Source organism: Podarcis filfolensis (assembly GCF_964270895.1).
Source record: "Podarcis filfolensis genome assembly, chromosome: 4".
Classification (NCBI taxonomy): Eukaryota; Metazoa; Chordata; class Lepidosauria; order Squamata; family Lacertidae; genus Podarcis; species Podarcis filfolensis.
The window spans coordinates 73466694-73490786 of NC_139607.1; the positions used below are offsets into that span (position 1 = coordinate 73466694).

Below are 24093 nucleotides of genomic sequence, written 5' to 3' on the forward strand. Positions count from 1 at the left end.
AACAGATACATCTATCTATGAATACACACAGACTGCATGGACATATGGTTTATGGAAACATTATGGGATATGGAATCTGTGATAATGGAAGGAAATACATTATCTGGTTAAAAGATTATATACAGTTGCAAACTAAGTAGTTGCAACAGGAGTGGAACACAGGCTCTCTGGGGGGAAGATACAGTAGAGTTCGCCATTCACTCACAACAGTTACTTTCCTTTGACTGATCTGTTTAAGTGGGCAATTGGATTCTCCAGGATTTGCTTCTCACAGTTTTGCAGAACTTCTCAGCATACAACACCATCTACTATTCTAGACCTGGATCGCAAACCTATGCAGCAGGGGGAAGCAGCCACTAATAATCTGATCATGAGGTGCTGGGAGTGGGGAGCTGTGCATTTCATTAAGGGACTCTTAATTTAAGCAGCGGCAGAGAGAGGTTTTGAAAGCTTTTGCTGCTGTCAGTCACCCAGCAGCAGAGGCAACCTCCACCCTGATATATGGAAAACAAGTTTCCTCATGCTGCAATGACTCTGGGCTCCTGTCTCTTGAAATGGCCAGCTGCATGGTCAGGTAGGTAGGAACTGTTGCTGAAGGTCTACTTTCACCAATGATCTGACAGAGGGAAGAGAACAGCTGAGCTGAGCAGGGATGCAGTTTAAAGAGTGGGCAATGCCTGCCCGCTGCGCCCATTTCAAATCACATATAACTCTTTCTCAAAGGCACCTTTTCTCTTCTCTTGAAGAAGACCAGCACCAGGGTCTGAGGGTGACCTTTAGCAAAATGCCCCTATGCTGGTGAGCCTCACTGGGCTTACCTGGGGAGTGATTAGAATGCTCCAATGACTGCCATGCATACTGACATATGCAGCTTCCCAAGGGTACCAGTACCAATGCCTGTTGCCCTCTGATAATTATGAGCTTTTTAAAAAGTAACCACCAACAACAGCCTTAAAATACAATGTGTTTGGGGGTATTTAATTTTGAATATATCTAGGTGTAGGCCTTTGGGTCTTGTTTCGTCTCCTTTTTATTGTCTTGTGCTTTTTATTGTAATTGTGTGCTGTGTTTGGGGTATTTTGTGGGGGGGGGAGATGGTTGCTTATGGTCTATTTTTACTAGCTGTAAATTATTGTGGTATTTTATTTTATTTTACTTGTATACCTTCTTGGGAGAGTTAAATAATTAAATATATTTAAATAAATGAACCAAATGAAGGACACACTGTCTTTCATTTGCCCAACAGCTGCCATCATTCCTCATCATTGACCATGCTGGCTGAAGCTGATGGGAGTCCAACAACGTGGGCACCACGTTGACTACCCCTGGTTTACATTGACTGAAAGCCACTCCTCACAATTTGAAAATGATGTCTTTCCCATATAGGGGTCTTTCAATAATGGAACCTAGGACCTTCTGTATGTAGAGGATCTTCTCCATTACTGAGCTGTGGGTCTGCTGGGAGACTGTTTTAAATGTCCCATCTGTGTGGTTGAGAGCCAATTACGTTGGCCTTTCTGGCCTTATTTTTGAGCAAAGCGATTAGAGGTATAGCTCAATGAACCGCAGCAAGTGGGACAGAACTATTCATACCCCCCAAGTTTCTTACTTTGCACTGAAAAAAAATGAAGAAGGGGTCATGCCATTTAATAGAGGGCATATATTTCCTTATCTTCACTTTGCACAAAAAATGTCTCTCACATTTAATATATTCTCACAGTGTAAAGTTAATAACCACCATGGCAGTGTGAGGGAATTTATGATGGTCTTTCCCCCTTTGTGAGTTCAGTTTAAGAGGACCAAGCACAATAGAATGTTTGACCTCATTGCAAACTTATTGTCCATCAGTGCTTGGAGAGTTCTCCCTTAGTTCCATGTCTTGGTGGTGCAAACTCTCATTCAGTACAATGGAGAAGTCTGCTGGCTGATCAGGTTTGCAGGATAGACAGGGTAAGAATGGAGCACTAATTTGCAGAGACGCTAAAGGTGGCCTCAGTGTAGATTTAGGAGTTACATAGATCTGTCATGGACATATGACTATGTTTACATGTAGAAGCCCAGTTTGTTCTGAAAATGATGACACATTTATGTGGGGTTTCTCATGCATCAGTCTTAACTTTCTGCATCAGAGGAGCTGCTCTTTAATGTTGAAAACTGCCCTCTTTGATGCCAGTGGAGTGTCATGGTTTATGCACTGGTGAAATGCACAGTATGAAACTCTCATCTTGTATCTATGGAGAAAATCTGGGTTGATACCACTGTTCAAACCTGGACTCAGTGGGTAGCCTTGAGATCCTCTCCAACCTTAAGCCAATGCTATCCATCTGTAAAATGAGAATAACAATAGCTTATGTCCCTGGATTGTTTCAAGAATGCATTAATCACCTTTGTGACAACTCTATGAATAGTAAGGGTTTTTAAATGCTCCTCAGACCTCCATACAGTATAAGAATTCCAGCCATGGGAGCTAAGAGCTATCCTAGGGATCTCCAAGTGCAACAGTAGATGTAAAGAAACCTGCTTGCATTTGATTTGACTTTATTTCTATATTTATATTGGAAAGGGTGTTTTTTTAATTTAAAAAGACATGCCTTCAGAGTATCCTGGGTTTAAAATAACGCATGCTCTTGAAAGGGTTTGATATTGGCCAAATTATAATAACAAGATTCTTTATTGTTTTAGATTTTTCATGCAGATATTCAGAATGCTTGTCGCAACAAACTTTGCAAACTACAATTTCTGCAGTGTCATATGCAATAACTGATCAGTTATTGCATTTTATTATTTTGTTAACTTGTATTTTGTTATCTGAAAGCTGCCTTGTGAATGTTTGTTAAAGTGAAAGGTTGAATGCATATATCTTGCACAAGAAAGCTTAAGCAAATGAATAAAAGCCTGTACGTGTTTGGACAAACAGCAAATATTTACGATCAGAATATAAACTTAGAATTTGGAGCAAGACTCCTACCGATCTTTAATTACAGCCAACTCATGCCCTGTGAAGAAGCTGCTGCAGATACTTGCATTGATTTGTACACCTTTTCTACAGATTGCCCCTGCTTTGAAGTAAATTATGCATGAGATTAGCTCAAAATGTGCTCTTCAGGAAATGTTGATCCTCCATCATTCATCGTATAATCATCCTTACAGCCCTTTTGCTACTAATAGGTTACACTGGTTAAAATACTCTCATTAATAAGTATGCATGAGATTAGCTCAAAATATGCTCTTCAGGAAATGCTGATCCTCTATCATTCGTTTCATGATCATCCTTACAGCCCTTTGCCACAAAAATGTTATGCTTATTAATAATGTTGACCCTTCTTTGTTTATGCAATAGCTGTATTGACAACATCAAAAGGCATTGGTTGGTGTTTTGGTTTTTTCATTTCTTAACATTGCAAGGAAAACTTGCTGGCGTTCGATGCTTCATTTTCTGCGACTGACAACAGTTGCAGAATATGCTTGTTTAGGTGCCTTGATATAACCCTATTTTAGAAGGTATTTAGCATCCATCATGTTAGCACCAAACAATGGGAAACACAAAGAAAAAAAGCAGGAATCTTTTATCAGATCCAACCCTGGCAGAATGTGAAAGATGTCATTAACCCACCCGAAGGATAGCTCTGTGAAGCTTGGAAAGTTGAATAGGGACACCAGTAGGACTATATCTAATAAATGCACCACCTAATCTATTTTAAAACAGTGTTTGAGGTGAGAAAATTGTTTGTCTACATATGCATCCTATCTCCTTTTTGACACAATAACCTAGGAACTGGTACAATGAACAGCTATGTGTCTATGCAGGTACAATCAAAATTATTTGGTTGCAGGCTGTGAATGCAAAGGGATGAAATAAAATGAAACAGCTCCTTTGATAGAATTGTTTGCTTGGACCTGGATGACATTATTATTCTATGGTTTGCAACATCAAGGTGCAAAGAATGGCACAACCTATCTGGCTTCTAAAGTATGATTTAAATCAGTTGGATCTGTTTTCTCCAAGGCTGGATGTATTTTAAATTTCCAAGCCAACAGGAGAGGCCATTTTACATGCTCAAAACTCAATGGAAACCACTTTTCATGTGTGAATTAATGTGCAGCCTACATATGAATTGGCTCTAGGTTTTTGCACGCAAAGTTGGAACAGTCTTATGTTCACTGTTTTAGTTTAGAGGTTTTCTTTGCTTCCAGACCGCAACAAAATGGAAAGGGTTTTGGTTCCTGTCAAGCTTTGACTTAACCAATTAGCCAAAAGTCCTGTGAGACTGTGAGAACTAGTTATTACTAATAGCTGCCATTATGCTAGCTATTATGGATTACTAATTTTTACTTTTTCAGATTATGATAACACACTGAGAAAGTATTTAAAACTGGTAGTAACTGCTAGTTAAATGCCTCTTTCAATATGTTATTTTAATCTTAGAAAAAAATCGGTTCAACTTTCTATGTAGGGTAAGGTTCTGGGTCATTCCAATACTCAACACATTGCACTCCCAGCTAATTGAAAAGAAGATCTAGAAGTCTAGGACAGCCAACTATAAACCACAAAAAGAAAAACCTTGTAATCTTCTCCTGTGAAATGTGATATCCATGAATTACACTATGAATCTGAAAATCAGTTTACTTGGAAACAAACTTTTTGCTGTTTCTACAGCGACAGAGCTATAAAATGAAACTAGCAGGGCTCCTGCTGAAAAGGAAGGAGACACTTAGGGAAAAAAACAATGTTAATTAGCACCTTTGCACACAGGGGAAAAACAGAACAATTTTCTTTAAATCTGTATCCACCTTTAGAACCATTAAACAATTTCTTTTTTTCAAGCCATCATCATTAAATTTGTCTATCCTCTTCTAAATCCATCTCAATCAGTGCTGGCAATTTCCTCCAAATTAATACACCAAACCACCCCCCTGCTGAGCAAAACAGCTTCGCTTTGCAGATAGGCCTCACTGTAGAATGTATAAAGACGGTGTCAGACTCATCCCTGTCTTTATTGTGAGTCTGATGGAGAACTGCATTAGTCTGAACAAAAGCATTTCAAGGCATCTCAGAAATACCCTGGGTGTACAGCCTGGGCAAACAAGCTGTATCCTCCCTTTCAAGCTCCAGTTACCCCACACCTAGTGGTGGGCTGATGCCATACCCAGGTTCCACTGTGGTGCTCTTTTCCCTGGCAGGGAAGAGGGGAGGTGACTGTCCTGAGAAGGCAGGAGGACATGGATGTGACCCTGGACTCTTGTTTATTAATTAATTTATATATTACAGTGGTACCTCGGGTTACAGATGCTTCAGGTTACAAACGCTTCAGGTTTCACACTCTGCTAACCCAGAAATAGTACCTCGGGTTAAGAACTTTGCTTCAGGATGAGAACAAAAGTTGTGCTCCAGCGGTGCGGCGGCAGCAGGAGGCCCCATTAGCTAAAGTGGTGCTTCAGGTTAAGAACAGTTTCAGGTTAAGAACGGACCTCCGGAACGAATTAAGTACTTAACCCGAGGTACCACTGTATTTTCCCCCAATTACTACTTAATACCAAAATAGGCTTCCTTCGTGTGTGTTGGCTTACTAAATCAGGGCTTCTGTAATACATTTTGATAGACCACAAACCATCCCCATTTGTGTGCTGAACCATTCAAAACTTACAAGAGGTTTCTTGACAGTCTTAATGAGTTTCTCTGTGACTTCCTTTACCACATCCTTCATTAGACAACTGTCTAATGTGCAGTGTGTTAAATCCTTGACATCAAATGACATTGGGATTCTTTTTTTTATATACTCACAAATGCTGATTGAAGTATCGGTTTTCCAAACACCAAGACTCATATTTGCTAAACAAGAGCACCTCAAATATAGACAGGGATAGGATAAAAAGAACTAATGGCACAATTCTCCTTGAGCACAGGTAGTTAAGGTCACGGTAAACATATATCTTTTTATTCTCCAGCAAATCAATCTCTGGATCGTTTTATTTATTATTTTTCAAGTCTCACTATTTATTCAGTTTGGAATATTAGGGAGTTGGCTTTATTCACAGTGCCTATTAGCCTTGATGCCGATGTTCTGCCTCCACAGCTGGAGACAGTAATGCTTCTGAATGCCAGTTGCTAGAAACCACAGGAAATGGGTGGTGATGTTTTTGTGCTCGGGTCCTGCTGGCAGGATTCCCAGAGGCATCTGGTTGGCCACTGTGAGCACAGGATGCTGGATGTGATCCAACAGGCTCTTCCAACAGAGCCAGTGTGGTGTAGTGGTTAAGAGCAGTAGACTTGCAATCTGGTGAACTGGGTTTGATTCCCCGCTCCTCCACGTGCAGCTGCTGGGTGACCTTGGGCTAGTCACACTTCTTTGAAGTCTCTCAGCCTCACTCACCTCACAGAGTGTTTTTTGTGGGGGAGGAAGGGAAAGGAGAATGTTAACCGCTTTGAGGCTCCTTAGGGTAGTGATAAAGTGGGATATCAAATCCAAACGCTGCTTCTTCATATGTTCTAATATATGCCAATGTCGATACATAATGTTAACTGTCTTAGAGCTCAGGTGGAAAGAGCCCTGTATGTACTTCCCAAACTGTAGCCTGACTAAACGTCTGTCTCCTGCTCTTGTTCTCCTCAAATCCATTTTTACTGAAAACAATTATTCATCTGTGAGTGTCACGGTAAATCTGTGCGCCTCAACGTATGGCGAAAGGCAGTTTGAGATGACACAGTTTTCAAAGCAACAGTTATTCACTGCTCTTGGTCTTACCATAGGAAAAGGCCTGCTCTGCTCAGTGGTCAGCTTGATTCCTGAGCTCAGCAGTCAGCAGGACGATTCGCTTCTGATTTACAGCTTCCCTGGGCTGCCAGCTCATAATAGAATGAGGACTAATATGCAGGCGATGGCTGAAGGATGGCAGCAGATATTACAGGCTATTTGCAGCAAACTTGTAATGTGTTTTTGGTGACACATTCCCACCAGGGGGTGCATCAGCATATTGTGTATCAGCTGGAGGCTGCAGCATATATTCCAGGTTTTTGAGGTGACAATGGAATGAATGACCACATGGAGGTCTGAAGCTGAATGAAGTGGTTTGTTTTCTAACCAAGTAATTAAGGCTGCCACTGCAGCTTTTAAATCTGAATGCAGTGATGTATTGCTTTAATTCTAACACTGTTAAAGAATGTGAGGGTTTTACACCATTCTGGTGTGCAATGCTTCCTCACCTATCAGAATTCAAACTCAAGCCAGTGGCAGCTGGTAAGGTAGAAGGCAGGGAGCTCACTATTAGTCTGAGCCACTGCCGAGGACAGAGATAACTCTAGATTTTGAGCCATCATATTCCCTGCAGAGTTCTACAATGGCAACACTGAGGCCAAGGAGAAGACAGCCGACATGCTGTGCTACCTCCTGAACTGGTTGTGAGAAATCAGGCAGGTGCGAGCTGGCTAAGAGCAGATTGAGATTGGTGGGGTGGTGCCCCATTCAACTTGATGGACCAGCCTCAACTGGCTCAAGAGATGCAGACATACACCCTTACTCCACCCCTCCTCTTCTGATTTGCATTTCAGATTTTGTGCAAATATGAAGCTCTTTATATGAGTAAAGCTATCACCATTCTGATTTAACCCTCCACTTGTGACATGACCACTGCTCCACTGTCTTATAATAGAATTTAGCTGGACAGCCCTTTAAGGGAGCTCTGTAATGAACAAGATGGTAAGTACCCACAAAATGGTCTCAGAGATTATTCTTTATACAGCTGATACCATCCTGCTACCTTCTATCACTTTAAAGATTCTTATGAAGTGGTTTGGAATTGGAGACTGGGGCAAAACTGGTGGTGTGCAGTTCTAACAGGAGCTCAGTAGCAGAGGAGAGTGGATAAGGTGGAACTCAGGTGAATTTTCCTGGTTGTTATATGTGACAATGGAGTTTGTGAGGGGATGAGATCCTGATCTAACTTCTATTATTATATATTTCCTCTCTCCCACATTCACTTTTTGGGGTTCTAACTGAGATGATAGATATTCAAAGCACAGAATAGTGGTACACACACACACTGTCCTAATCTAGGCAAAACTGGATTAATGGTGGTTGGCAGGTCCTTAAGCTTTGAAAGAATGGGTTCCTTAGTCACTGATGGCATCTGACCATTTTACATCACTTTGGTTAACTGCTTTTGGGACATTCATGGATCCACTCAATTTACTTGCAGGTTTAATTGTCACCTGGTAAGAAAAGTGACCTCTTTATTTAGATTCAGACCTGACCATGCTCTGGCAGCCATGTTCTGGATTCAGACCACCCTGGTGGCTCTTTCTGATACACCTCCTGGTGGAAATGTGCCACCAAAAACACATCATGGAAGTGCTCAAGGTTGCTTTGTATTGTTTCTTCTGCAAGAAGGTTCATAAAATACAGTCTGTTCTGTATACTAGATTTTTCTTTTCTCTTGGGGATATCTAAGAATCTAACATTAATTTGTTTGAACATATGACCAAACCTTCATATACCTTCCCAGTTTTGTGAAAATGTGTTATAAAGCACTAGTGTATATATCTGGATAACGTTTTCTTCAAAATTATATACTATACTGGATTTTCTTTCCATACAGAATCTCTATTCTTTTTATGGCCTGCTGAGATTCCAACTTCTCTTTGAATCTGTATTTGTTACCTTTTCTTGTCCAATACTTGTCACTTGTCACCCATTTATCAAGTAAGTGATGCTCATTTTCTCAGGCATGCAATAGGGCAAGAAAATCTTGTAAGTGAGGAAAGAAGAAAATATAGCTATTTTTATAGTCAAATTTCTTAACCATTAAAAAGAATAAATGTCTTATCTGCTGGCCCAGATTTTAAATGCAATGGGGGGGGGGGGGAATGGATGCGCCAAAGTTACTGGTGACACTTGTCAGAGAAAGTTTACAGACTGCATGCTGCACGCTGAACTATTGTTAAAACCTGTAGGCAAGGTGACTATTAAAAGGAATTGTTCTGCTTCAAAGGTCTCCAGGAAGAATGCCATCTCCTTTGGTGTTCTATCTCTCCAGCAGCTTTCGATGTCATGGTGAGGCTTTGATTTAACACTGTCTTAATTCTCACATTGTGCCTCACTCAACTTTGAAAAAACTTTCAGGGTTTCTTTTCTCAGCACTAGACTCTTCTTTCAGACACCGAAACACAATTTTCATTGCATTTATTCACAATGCCAACACTGGTTGCGGCCATAGTTTATGTTGTGGCCCTTTCAATTGACATGCCACCTAGATAATTTCCCTTTCCATAAGATGATTTCGTAAGGCTGTGAAATCCCTCCATCTTGAATATTTTATATGGAATGCCTCCAAGTGATCTCAGTCTTCCAGGACAATCAGGTATCCAAAGCATGCTAAGATGTTTTCTTAATTGTGTTTGGATGTATGGTAACTTCATGTTTGCAGTTGATATTAAGTTATAACTATTGCAATTCATGGGGTGGGAAATAAAAAGAAATTGCCTCTGGAGCCTGGTTGAGGGGCAGAAATTCCCTTGAAATTTTTCATGTGAGATGTTGTACTCACTTTGATTGAGTTTATGAAGAGGATTTTCCCCACCCCTTGTTCTGTAGTTTTAAAAAACAGTTACAGCTCTCATTGGTTTAGGAACACAGGAAGTTGTATTATACTGATTCCATCTGTGTACACTGACTGGCAGCAGCTCTCTGTGTTTCAGACATGCCAAATATGTGCTCTGATACTGAGCTTTGGCCCTGTCACATTGTCTTTTCTTTCTTTGCCTTTGATAAAAGCATCATGAATTCTCAAGCCCAGCTGGTATCCTTCCCCCCTGCCTTTCTATACAATTAAAAAAGGACCGTTGCGGCTCTCCATAATTTCCTAGTGAGCCCTCTGTTTCCTGGAGTGCTCATAAAAAACCCCCACACCTTTCCCTCCAGAAAGCACAGTTGCCGTGTTTAGCCCTTGTACCCCTCTGCTCAGTCATGGGTTGCTCACCCCTGGCTTGAAAGCAGGAGAGAGAGAAAATGGGCAATGCTCTTCCACTTCCCAAAGGCTTGTCATATTCTGGGCAAAGTGGCTCTTTCTCCTGCTACTTTACTTGGGTCTGAGCAACCAAGTGGCTGAGACCCTTCCAGCCATGTTGTTGTTGTTTAGTCGTTTAGTCGTGTCTGACTCTTCATGACCCCATGGACCAGAGCACGCCAGGCACTCCTGTCTTCCACTGCCTCCTGCAGTTTGGTCAGACTCATGTTTGTATCTTCGAGAACACTGTCCAACCATCTCGTCCTCTGTCGTCCCCTTCTCCTTGTGCCCTCCATCTTTCCCAACATCAGGGTCTTTTCCAGGGAGTCTTCTCTTCTCATGAGGTGGCCAAAGTATTGGAGCCTCAGCTTCACGATCTGTCCTTCCAGTGAACACTCAGGGCTGATTTCCTTAAAAATGGATAGGTTTGTTCTTCTTGCAGTCCATGGGACTCTCAAGAGTCTCCTCCAGCACCATAATTCAAAAACACCAATTCTTCGGCGATCAGCCTTCTTTATGGTCCAGCTCTCACTTCCGTACATCACTACTGGGAAAACCATAGCTTTTACTATACGGACCTTTGTTGGCAAGGTGATGTCTCTGCTTTCCCCCCCTCCCCAGCCATAGGAAAACACAAACCACTTCATAAGAATAGTACCACAGGGGCTAGTTGGAAGGCTGCTGCTTGAAGTACTTATAAATGCAAATAGGGAGATTATAGAGTTTCCACTTACATACAGACCCTCCAGTGGATGTGGACTCTAGGATATTACTCTGACATTACAGTGGTACTTCGGGTTAAGTACTTAATTCATTCTAGAGGTCTGTTCTTAACCTGAAACTGTTCTTAACCTGAAGCACCACTTTAGCTAATGGGGCCTCCCGCTGCTGCCGCGCCGCCGGAGCACGATTTCTGTTCTCATCCGGAAGCAAAGTTCTTAACCCAAGGTACTATTTCTGGGTTAGCGGAGTCTGTAACCTGAAGTGTATGTAACCTGAGGCACCACTGTATTTAAATTTTACACTGGAGTTATTTTCTGATCTACAGAATATTAATTTGTCTGGGCTTTCCCCAGGCATCTGTATGAAAAACCTGTTCATCTTCAGCCACCACCCCTGCCACATCCTACACCTTCACCCTCCTCTCCATCACGCCCTTCTCTCTTCACCAGTTGCAAGTGTCTGGGAATTTGCCAAGTCACTTCACAGCGAGCTCTTGAAACCTGCACAGTATTATTTGTGCCATATGCATTATATCCAGTTGATGAGCTCAAAGAGAATCGAAGAAGTGGGTGAATGGCTAAGGCACAAGTCAGCAAATTAAAGTTATGAGTTAGATGCAAGATGTGCTGCTTTAGAATACCATGGAGTATGATTTCCATTTTACAGATGAATAAATATGATGGTGTGTCAAAGGCAAAGATGGGACTAAAACTCAGGAGTCATTACTCATATAGTCTAGTGGTTTGACAAAGGCCACCCTGATTTCAGGTTCTAACAATAGCTCATTATAAACACATCTTTTTATAAAGTCCTCTGAGATCCTGATATGAAAAGAGCAAAGGTGGGTTTTAGAATATGAAGCAAACACTTTCTGCATTGTTCATCTAATCACACATTATTGACTTTATGCTCTTTATATTATTGGCTTATTTGTGAGCAGTATCTTTTACTTTTTACTGTTAATGAAGAGCCTAGAAACCTATAGAGGCAGTCTATTTCTCGCACATTTACAGAGCACAAGAACTTCTGGACCCTCTAAATATAATGATCGGCAGTGCAATAATATGCATGCTTACTCAGAAGTAAGCCTTATTGACTTCAATGTGACTCACTCCCAGGTAAGATGAATATGGATTGCAGCCATTAGTTTCAGTTGGTTAAGATGATAAGGGGCATAGTTATCATTAAGGTCAGGGAAGTACTCTGTCCTGAAAGCTTGCTCATGTGCCATTTCTTTCATTCTCAAATAACACATCACCTTGTTCATGAAAACAGGCCACTCACATTAATTGAAAAGGGGGGAGGGATGAGTGGTCAATTGCACTATATAAATAAGTTGTGGGCAGTTCTTCAGATGATACTGAAAAAGAATGAGATGTCTTCTCACAGGCAAATCTATGAACTTCTGTAACAATAGCAGAACATTTGTAAAGTTAAGATTACCATGATGTTCTTTTAGTGGAAAAAGAAAAGAAATACTCCACTTGAAAAGGTCTAGTATTCAGTCCAACTTTCTTTGCAGCATACAGCTGCTCTATTTCTTTGCCTGGTTTATTTGGCCTTGTTTCAATAGCACAGGAAGAACATCAGCAGGAGCTTGAATTATATGTGCTGCAAAAGTTTTGCAAAATAATATCTTCTGTTTTTTGGAGTAAATTATTTTGGGTTAGCTTCAGCAACATTAATGTTATAATCCTATATAAAGGTAATTCATTTCCCCATCACTTTCCTTGCTGCAAAAGTCCAATTTTAGGGGGGAAGAGAGTTTGTTGCATAAGAGTGCCCAACTGTGGACCCTGAAATTGCTGGTATATGATTGAATCCCACCTGCAAATATAGTGGCAGGCAAGGCACTATTGGACTGAGTTAAAATGACTGATTGAGAGCAAGCTCATGACTTTCTGCATACTCTGAACAGCTTGAAAAATACAAAAGCCATAAAATGAAATATGAAAATATGAAACCTAAGACATTTTTTCCTATCAATGGTCTTATCTGACTTCTTGAATGCTTCTTTCTTGGAACCTGGTTTAAAGTAACTTATATCACTACTTCACAAATGTCATGAATTTTCTACCATATATCCCAAACACATATGCATAGAAAGAAGTCACAAATATTTGTTAATCACTTTGGAATAAATGAAATGAAATGAACGAACAAATAACAGATTATTTCAACAGACTGTTCTTATAAACATCTCTGTGCTTCCAATCACAAAGTTCCAGGTGGAAATATGTGACAATGTTTTTTCTAATACTACTTAATAACTGTAATGGAAACTATATGTAGAATATTACTTTAGTCTGAAGCAGCCATGATGGTGATGAAGTATTAAATGATAGTAATGGAGGCCCCTCAGCTATTGGTCTTCGGGTCAAAAGAAGAAAGGGAAACAAGGCAATAGTGCAAGAGAAAGAAATGCAAGTTTTCAGAACTGCACAGGAATAAGTCTGTCATGGCTCTGTACACTTTTGAAGTCTTCACTTAACAATCTCTGGGTGGCAGCACCAGGGTGATTTATTTCTGTAAAGTATACTCTAGGGTGAAGGATAAAGCAGTTGCTATTCAGAAGATGGAGGGGGAGAGAGGCTTTTACGAACTGTTGAAACTCTTTCCCCAAGAAAAGTGTCCTCAGCGTTCCTCTCCAACCTTTTTGCATTATAACCGGGGGCTGGAGAGAGAATTAAATTCAGTTCACATTTGAAGATGAATCAACACAAGCCATACTTTCCAAAACAATATGCAAACTGAAACACAGGGGTTTTTTTTTGAAAAAAAATGCACTTCTCTGAATTTTGTAAAGTGCTTTTCCAGCCAAGTAATGCAGCCAAAATTAATATGCTATGGTAAAGTGTGCATAAAAATGCATATATTAGTGAAAACAGCATGGAAAATACATCATAGCAGGGAAATTCACAAAAAATGTGTACATAATAGAAGAATTTCACACTAAAATGCTGATGAATTTTCAGGAGGAATTCTAATAATAATTGCAAACTGGTGTTGAAAAAAAGACAAGTGGGTTGTCATAGGGTTCTGTCCTGAGCGTGGTGTTATTCAACATATTTATAAATGACTTTGATGAAGGAATAGAGGAGGTACCCATCAAATTTGTAGATATCAAACTGGGAGAGGTAGCTAGTATCTCAGAGGATAGAATCAGAATTCAAGACGACCTTAACAGATTGGAGAACTGGACCAAATTAACAAAATAAATTTCAGTAGGGACAAATGTAAGTTTCTACACTTAGGCAGGAATAATTAGGTGCACAAATATAGGATGGGGGACACCTGGCTTGGCATGTAAAAAGCATTTAGGGGTTTTAGTAGATGGTTCAGGGCCACAATACCTCAAGGACCACTTCTCCCCATGTGAACTGACCTGGACCCTGCAATCATCATCTGAGGCTCTTCTTCATGTGCCCTCTTCATGAGAGATCTGAAGGGTGGCAACAGGAGAACAGGCCTTTCCTCTAGAACCAGACCTTTGAACTTTAACTATCTTTTAGAAGTGGGTGGGATGTTTTTAATGCATTTATTTCCCCTCTTGGTTTTAATGTATCTATGTGCATGCACAAGGGAAGGGCGGATGTCTGTTTGTATGCAAGACATTTTGGGTTGCCTTGGACAAGATAAAGCGACTAACAAATTCAGTACATAAATAAATGAACCACAAGCTTAACATGAGTGATACAGTGTGATGCCGAAGCTATTCTAGGCTGCATCAGCAGAACTATAATGTCCAGATCAAGGAAAGTAATAGTACCACTTGGTCAGCCCCAACCTGCAGTACTGTGTCCAGATATGGGCGTCACAGTTTAAGAAGGATATTGAGAAGCTGGAAAGAGTGCAGAGGGCAACCAAGATGAAAAACCAAACCTTATGATGAACATTTGAGGGAGTGGGTAGATTTCACTTAAAGAAAAGCAGACAGACGTTTTATGATAGTTGTTTTCAAATATCACATGGGTACTGGAGCAAGTATTTTCTGTTGCCCAGAGGGTAAGACCCAAACCAATGGATTCAAATTATAAGAAGAAGATGCTAACTAAACATTTGGAAGATCTTTTGGACACTAAAAGCTGTTTGACAGTGGACCATACTACAGTTTACAGATTACAGTTTAAAAAGGAAAGGAAAACACTGGAAATTATCAGAGAAACCACCAAAATTTCATCCAAAGAAAAGTTCAAGGTGAATTTGAAGGCTCATACAATGGCATTATTTACTTCCAGAGAAAACACACACCCAAACCAGCCAATTGTTTTATTATGTAAAGGCAGCACACTGAGTGTATGAAATAATGTGGACAGGAGGAAGGTGCTTTAACAAACATACTTCAGTATCCCCCTTCATTCAGCCTTTCCTGCTTTTTGTGTTGTTCTGGGAGGGCCCCCTCTGGAGTCCCAGGTGGGGGCATCAACATCCTTTCCTCTGATTGCTTAGCAACAGGGATTAAGTGTCCTGAGCAATGGTGCTACATGCCGAGTGTCAAAGCATTATAGAGCTACATCTGTGCTTCCTTCTCTAACTTCCTTCAGAAAAGTCCTATTGACTTACTTTTTAAAAACAAATAAAAGCTAAGTGCATGTGGCCCTTGGAAGCCTTGCCCCCCCCCATTGTACCCCTTCTACTACATGGTGAGACATTATTTCTTGTGAGCTTTCCATTATGATTCCAAGATAAATTTTGTGGCAGTGCTTGAATTACAGGGGAAAGAAGGACCCAGAAGCTTCTACCATGTAGTTTTAGCTGAGTATTGGTGAGTGCATTATTCACCCCTTTTCTATGCAACACTCCCCTATGCCCCCCTCACATTCATCACTCTAGGAGGGCAGTTGGATCTCTGTCTCTCTATTGCTCTGTTTACTCAGCCTGTCTGCCTATTTCACTTTCCTGGCAATGCTTGAATTGCAGCGGGGTCCTGCCCCCTTTATCAAGGTAACAGGAGGATCTGATTTAGCTAAAATGGGGAGAAGTCATTGGTGGGACTTATGGATTTTGGTAAGCTCCCCTCCCTATCCTTTTCAGCTGCTTTTTCCTCGATGCTCAAAGCTAATTTTCTCTTAGTTATCACACCTAATCTTTTAAAAATACACCGTCATCATGTTTGTTGTATCATTTTGTTGTTGTTGCATGGAGTAAATTGGTCAGAATGCTGTAGTATGTGATTCTAGCTGTTTGCTACTTTTATTTTACACAGAAAAGTCAATAATCTTCAAAAATAAATAAATAATTTTCATCAAAGGCACTAGTCCTGTTGACCCTTTGGTTTTCTGGAATAATGGCTTTATATGTTAGTTATCTTATAATCACATTATATAGCTGGATACTGCCTTTCATCTGTTCCATGGCAATGAATGGTAACAATTCACAAAAAACTATCCGCAAAAACTGAATACTGATCCGATGCCATCTACATGCTATGAATTCTCATAGCTGTTTACTCAAGAGAATGAAGGTCAGCCACTGAATTGTTTTCTGTTTAGTCAATATTGTCCCATGTGTTTTTGCTGCCCTGTTTTTTGGAGAGATTTGTCTCATTGAAAACCAAATCCTTACATCAGGATGTCAGCCATGAGCCTAGCTTGCAATAACTAGAAGTGTTCATTTTCTTGGCTTGGAACTTATATTATCATTCTCAGCCTTCTTAAAGCCCACAAGATCTTATTAAGAAAACACTGAGGGACATAGGAAGCAGTATGAATGGACAATGAGTGTTCTCATGAAAGTTGGACAAACATTGCAAAGCAATGTCTCAATTTTTGAGCAACTGTGGTTGCTTTTGAATCCATTCTCTAAACTCCTCCCATAAATTTTCTTGGAATGTTTCTTAGCACGAATGTTCATGGGAACTGTTTATTTTTTTTAAAGTATTGCAGTATTTGGGCAAGTATGCACACATAAAGTTTATATACGTGTGAGTCTATTCTCAAACTGGGAGATGCAATGCTCATTCAAACAGAAACTCAGTGATAACCATGCGGCTTATCCTGACCAGCCAAAACTCAGCCAAAAAGGAACACACCATAAGTTAAAGGTGTAAAACAATTTAAATAAAAAGCAAATTGCAGAAATGTATGCACTATCCCCAAACTAGAGATGCAAATTTTCTATATGTATACCATAAGTCTTTTGATGATGATTAGAATTCAAGATGATGGATATCATCATTAGATGCTATAGCCACTTTCTCAGGCTCAGGTGCTACTGCATAGTTTTCAAGCTGTGCATTTCCATCATGCCTTTTCTTCACTACCATTTTGTACATGACAGTACAGGTGCCAGAGATCAGCGCCAGAAGCAATGAGAATTGTTCTTGCAGAAGGTTACTGTTTAAAGAAATACAGGCATTATGCATGTAGTTTGGCTGCAGACTTCCATCTGGCATCTGGTTGGTCACTGTAAGAACAGTATGCTGGACCAGATAGGACTTTGGCCTGACCCAGCAAGGCCAATGTTGTTATATGGAATTCACAGAACAATAGACGAGAGCTGGAGCAGTCCTATACTATTGGAATCAAAGTCTTACCTGGGTTCTCTTCTATTGCCATAATTCTGCTTTCTGAATACTGCACCTCTTTTTCACTTTCAGTATACAACATATGATTTCAACCAAGTCTTTTCCAGTTTAGAGATGGGAGGACTATAGATAATCAGGGCTAAGATTCAGAGACCAGGCAAAAAATGATTAAAAGACAGGTCTGATCTGTACCAGCAGATGCCCCAGTATTTGTGGGATGTGAAATGAGGGATACAGATAGGACTGAAGGTGTTATAAGTCTCCCACTAAGAATACAGAATATTGCTGTTGGGTACTCCAAGTCACAGAATTTAAGCAAGTCATCAGATATTTAAAGATGAGCTGGTGAATGTGCAAAGGTGTTAATTTCAGGAAATGAATATGAAAGACACAAGAGCACAGGAACCTGCCTTCTATAAGCTAACACAATTTATGTATCTATCTCAGTGGTGTCTACTCTGAGGGCAGCTGCTCTCCAGGGTTTCACTGGCTCCTTCTCACCAGAGAAGTTAGAGATCGAACTCGGGTCTTCTACATGCAGTGTGAAATCCATCCATCAGTATATAAACTGACTCTTGCTATCAGCAACTCTGACAGGTGTTGCTGCTCAAAGATGTTAGATATATTTCATAAATTGTTATTGTTCAACTTTTTCTATTTTGATTGGAATTGGGGACAAATTGTGGCGATAAATAATATAACCATTTCTCCCCCTCCCTCCCCTTTTGGAGAGGGTAGAAATACAAAACTAGAAAATCCAGATGATCTCATAATTGGTTATTGATGAGTGCCCAGGGCAGTTGTGACTGTTTTCACTGATAGAAAACTCTCTTATAGCATATGATGCCAACATTGATCTACTTTACTAACACAGAGGAACATTCTTCCAACACAAGACCCAGGTAGAAAGACGTAATCACCCACCAAACACAGAGTATGGGCGGTACTTGAACTACCTGGATGAAAGAATAATGCAAACCTGATTCACTTCAGTTCCATAAAACGCTGAGCTGAAATTCTAATACCTAGCCATACACAATACATTTTTTTTTTCTTGAGACCATATGCCAGCATCCTAGAATGGTATGATTTCAAGTCCAATTGAGTCTTTTGTTTATAAGAAGAAAATTGCAAAGAAAACTAAGCAGATTCCATACATGATGGGGAGCTTCTGAAGTCGTGGAGAGCCAGGAGTCATCAGGAACTCAATGTCTCAAAGCCTGTTTCTTCATGCTCCTCTGAAGAACTTAATGGAAAGTGGTGGCCTCTTTCTTCTTTCCTCACAGTATTTCATCTTGTAGCTCCTTTTATTTTTCACTTTGAGCATTCATGTCTCTCCTTAACTTTGTGTGCTTATTTCTCAGTCTCTGAAGACTGCTTCACATATTCCATTTTCTTAAGGCTAAATGCAAAACATTTCACATGTACCCATTATTACAAATGACAGATACAAGTGTTTCCAGTTCAGGAATCATTTGGAGAAAACATTCAGATGTCAGGATTGCCCTGCCCTGTGAACACATTGGGAAAGCATGTGATTCCTTCATTGTGGCATGTGAAGCTGCTTTGAGGGTTGTCTCCCATCTAAGCAGAAACACTGGTTATGCATTTCTTTCAGTATAAACATCAAAAGTATAGAAAGAACAATCCTTTCCTAGAACACATGTGTGTAGGGCATAGATCTTTGGGAAATAGGTTGAGCAATTGTCCAGCTTCAAAAAGTACCTGGGAAGCAGTTCTAAGATTTATGATCTTTGGGACTGTGAGCACTGATTTGTCCATGGCATCCGAATACATACTTCTAGAATCAAGGACCTGTCAACATCTCCCATAGTTGATATATATACAAAGCATAATATTTTTAGTGGAAAGTCCATTTAGCCTCCTTTTTAATTCTGGGATGACTGCAGTGGCCACCAATTAGTTTCTGGGCTCAATTCACTGTGCTGGTTTTGCTGTATAAAGCCTTAATGTAGCTCAGGAGCCCAATACCTCAGGGACTCTCTCTCCACATAAACCAATCTGGCACTCATCATTTAAGGCTCTCCTGTGTGCCATATCTGAGGGAGATGTGCAGAGTGGTGACATGAGAATGGGCCTTTTCAGTGGTGGCTCCCTACTTGTGCAATGCTATCCCCAGGGAAGAACACCTTAGTTCTTAACTGAGAGGGTGGCAATTTAATTGTGCCTATAGCCTCTTTTTGTCCTCATCCTTTTAAGTGGCATGGGTAAGATTTTGTCCTTTTATATGCAAGTCTTGTTTTTATTGCTGTTTTTATATTTGGTTTTAATGTTCTTTGCTATTTTTGTTTGTATAATGCAAATCATTTTAAGTCACTTCAATGTAAAAAGTGACAAATTTATTATTAATAATATTTTTATTATTATGATCATTTTGCAAGTTAGTAAAACCTTATTTTACTTGGGCTGCAACTTGCTGTTTTACGGTGTTAGCTTTAACTGTCTCTGGAGTTTTGAATACTTATTCTTGCCACATTCTCTAGTTTTCTGCACTTTGCTAGACGCCTTGAGGTCTTTGGAGGACAGGTGGCAAGCATGCACATATTTTAATAACTCAATCAATAGCAAGAAGTATGCTTAGCTGACTTTGCCTTGAATCAGAGGCAACTCCCAGGAGTGTGACTTTAACAGCCATACTGGTGGTTTGAGTTCAGATCCCTCATCGTGGCTGGTCAGCAACAGAGAAGGTTGTAGCAACTTGGTAGAGTCCATAGATTTTGATTTTCACTGATGTAGGCTAAAGAAAAATGAAAATCAGTTTTCTCTCCCCTTCCCCTTTTGTGCTGATCCATATCTCATTCTTCCTCAGACAGTCCTTTCTTTTTCCTCCCCCATCATCTGTTTCTCTCCCCACCCTGTGCCCTTTATTTTCCTCTGCATTTTGCTCTCTGCTTTCTTTATGATGCTCTAGTTAATGGCTGGATCTATATTGTGTTTTCTGCCTTTCTCTTTTCCCTCACTTATCTCTTCCTGTCATTCTATTTTTATGTGACTCAGTCTTGTCATTCCCTGTCTATTTCACTGATGCTGCTTTAAAAAAATAAAATAATCACATCCCCCCTTTGCTGCTTAGCTGGCTGCCACTTAATTCTCCTGTCTTTACCTCACACGTCCAGTTCCTCATTATCGCCTCTCACTGTCTCAGCCTATCATTTGCAGTTGAGGTTATTGTTGTTATTAACCACTCCTGGGTGGGAAAAAATGGTCAAAATATGAGAATTAAAAAAATGGCAGTGGCTCAGTAGTCGGGGAAGGGGCATTGACATCTCACTGCAGCCTAGACCAGGGTAAGGACATTTTTGGCTGTGCTGAAAGGATATAAATTGATGGCACCCTTGTTAAATTCCTCACAGGCACAGTGTGGGAGATTCTCAGCGCTGCAGATGCTGCAGATCAAGCCTAACTTTAGAGGAACACGTCTCCCTCAGCTTCCTGACACCTTTGGTCTGGCAGAAATTTCCTTTCAATTAATGAACTCACAGAAGAATCACATCAGAATGAGAGGAATCCTGAACACAGGAGGCAGCAGAATGGCAGCTTCCAGCATGGATACCAAGAGAACAATTTTAGACACAAGTGGAATGATAGTTCAAAATGTGAAAACATCTGAAAACATAAGGAATGATGATGTCACAACTTCCAAATGGGTGTACAGGTGGATGTCAGTGGGGTTTCTTTACTAGTCTAGCACTGGTTTCCAGGAAAAGACACGTCTCTTTGAAATGGAAATAGAAGCTCTTGCTTTAAGTACAAAAAGGGATCAATGTGCAATTCCAGATGAGTAGGGGGAGGCAGAAACGCTGTCAACGAGAAAGAGTATGTGTGTTCTGATTCTGGCAAGTAGGCTCCAATTAATGGTATCACTGTCTGTACTGTATCAGTTCAGGCCCTAGCTATGTGCCTAAATATTGCAAGTGACTCTGGGATATTTGGTCTTCCTTGCACTGTCTGTTGGCACTACAAAAATGTGGGAAGCCAGTACATCAGTGCATCAGTATTTAATTTCCCGTTTCCCCAGATTACCCCAACAATTACATCAGGCTTCATGGTTGATGCCATCGGCAGCCAGAATACTTCTAGGTTAGTGTATTTTTGAGTTTCCCTATAATTGTTCTCTGCCTTGAGCCTCACATTATTTTCTCTGCCCCTTAATAACGTCATACACTAATGTATATATGTCAGTAGTGGATTTGGGCTGTGTGATAGCACCAACTCTCCACCAACCCTCCTCTACGTGGTATCCAACAGTTGGTGGTTACTGGATTTCACAGAGTAGCTGTCATTATACCCCATTCTAAATATTTGATTGTAGATGCGCCAGGAATTGTTGTTGTTTAGCTGTTTAGTCGTGTCTGACTCTTCGTGACCCCATTGACCAGAGCATGCCAGGCACTCCTGTCTTCCACTGCCTCCCGCAGTTTGGTCATACTCATGTTTGTAGCTTTGTGAACACTGTCCAAGCATCTCGTCCTCTGTCGTCCCCTTCTCCTTGTGCCCTCCATCTTTCCCAAAATCAGGGTCTTCTCCAGGGAGTCTTCTCTTCTCATGAGGTAGCCAAAGTATTGGAGCCTCAGCTTCACGATCTGTCCTTCCAGTGAGTATTCAGGGCTGATTTCCTTAAGAATGGATAGGTTTGATCTTCTTGCAGTCCATGGGACTCTCAAGAGTCTCCTCCAGCACCATAATTCAAAAGCATCAATTCTTCGGCGATCAGCCTTCATTATGGTCCAGCTCTCACTTCCATACATCACTACTGAGAAAACCATGGCTTTAACTATACGGACCTTTGTTGGCAAGGTGATGGCTCTGCTTATTAAGATGCTGTCTAGGTTTGCCATCGCCTTTCTCCCAAGGAGCAGGCGTCTTTTAATTTCGTGACTGCTGTCACCATCTGCAGTGATCATGGAGCCCAAGTAAGTAAAATCTCTCACTGCACCAGGAATAGGGCCCATCATTTATGTATTTTTAGAATGTTAAGTCTGTGAATGTGCAAAAATAAGACATCTAGCAGGCATTGTTACTGAGGTGCTCACCTATGATGGTCTTTTGTGTATCCCTCCAAGTGCCTTGGCTATAGTTATTGTAATTTTGTCTGTGAAAGGCTAGATGTTAAGGACAGCCACGGCATGGAACCTTGCATGCACACCTGCTAGCTCCAGTAGGAGTGTCTCCCATCAGCTTTGCACATTTGTGTGAGATTTGTGGGCACACAGGTGCCTTTTCATGACTTGATTCATAACTTAAATCACCCAAAAGCACATCCAGAATTTAGTTCTTCTACAATCCAGTTGCAGCACAGCACTCCCTTTAAAGCACCACAAATGCTGGTCAACTAATTAACAGGAGTTATTTCATGGAATAGGAATAGAGGTACAACAGGTGCCTACTATTTGCATTTCCCAGGGGGGAAAGTGAAGGTGTTCTCGTTTTCATAAACTTCTCAGCTGGATGGGCAGAGGGGGGTACCTCTTTGCCTGGGGTGTTATTTGTTCTTATCTTTAATTGGAGGTGGGTTTTTTTTTTACAGTTTTAAACACTGTTTTTAACTGTTTTTATTGTATGAATGTAAATTGCTTTGAAAAGTGTTTGATACTTAATATATGCTTATGAATAATAATTCATGACCATGATGGCAACAGCAACAACAGCCATTAGCATATCTAACAGAGAAAAACCCTCCACTAAAAGTTTGCACAGGATCTCAATCTCTCTAGTCATCCTATAGACATGGATCCTTTGTTATCCACCAACACCTTTTTCTCTTCTTTGTCACATAGGGAAAAACCCTTCCAGGGACAATTTGACCTACAACAAAAATCACATTAAGTCTCAGTGTTCAGTCTTGGGAGAACTGCATTTCATGGGCTGAGCCTGGAGGAGGACTTATTTATGGGACACTCAGACATGAAAGTTAACAGGGGCCTGGTCTGTTTTCTTCCTGTTAGAAGAGATTTATTTATTAAAAAATATTTTTATATTACCCTTTCCATAGATCTCAAGGTGGCCTACCACAACAAAACACAGCTTAAGAAAAAGCCCGCATGCAAACACGATGAGTAAGAACACATCACATTGGATAAATATACTGCAATACTACTATAACTACAGTAGGCAAGCTGCCTGTCAAGTCTTGGTAGCAGGAGCCACAAAAACTTGCTGAATAAATGCTCAGTAGAATTGGTGCCTGCTTTATTTCACAGGGAATATGATTCCAAAGGCTAGGTACTGCAACAGAAAAAGTTTTCCTCCTGCCATCAAATGTACTTCAGCAGGCTTTGGACAACCAGAAAGGCCTTCTTCAAAGATCTTGACAGCTAGGCAGCTCTATATAGGCAAAGGTGTTTCTTCAGGTAATGAGGTCCCAAGTTGTTTAGAACTTTGCAAGTCAACCAGAAAACTTTAAACTTGGTCTGGTAGTAAATTGGCATCTGGTGATGCTCTTTCAGCAATGGTCATGCATGATCACGGTTGACTGCTCCAGCAACCTAACCTCTACATTTTGCACAAGATGCAGCTTTCAGGACACATTACAGTAGTCAAATGGTGAGGTTGCCAACGTGTGAATCACTGTGGTCAAGCTATATTGCAGTACATGGCAGTAGGCTATGTGGTAGTGCATCACAGCAGAATTTATGTATCTATGTATGTTTGTATTTATTTCTGGAACATGCACCCTGCACCTTACCTGTTCCCAGTGTAGCTTTATCAAGTCACATGGGAGAACAGCAACCTTGTGATGACTTCATTGTTATTTACATAATGCAGCAACCTGGGTAGAAACTCTCCCTCAGGAAAGGCAGGATATAAATGTAATTTCAGCTTCC

General features: G+C 40.6%; 1 protein-coding gene and 1 long non-coding RNA gene across 2 annotated transcripts in view; one reads left to right on the forward strand and one right to left on the reverse strand.

Moving 5' to 3' along the window:
- The window catches only part of LOC310760630, a 30308-nt gene extending 6893 nt beyond the window's left edge, over positions 1–23415 (forward strand). The window contains exons 2-3 of the long non-coding RNA XR_014547082.1: positions 20623–21085; positions 23262–23415. This is a non-coding gene — a long non-coding RNA (uncharacterized lncRNA). The remainder of the gene's footprint in view (positions 1–20622; positions 21086–23261) is intronic.
- The window catches only part of LSAMP (limbic system associated membrane protein), a gene marked incomplete at its 5' end in the record, with an annotated part of 239036 nt that overhangs the window by 124219 nt on the left and 90724 nt on the right, over positions 1–24093 (reverse strand). The gene's annotated exons all lie outside the window — the stretch shown is intronic.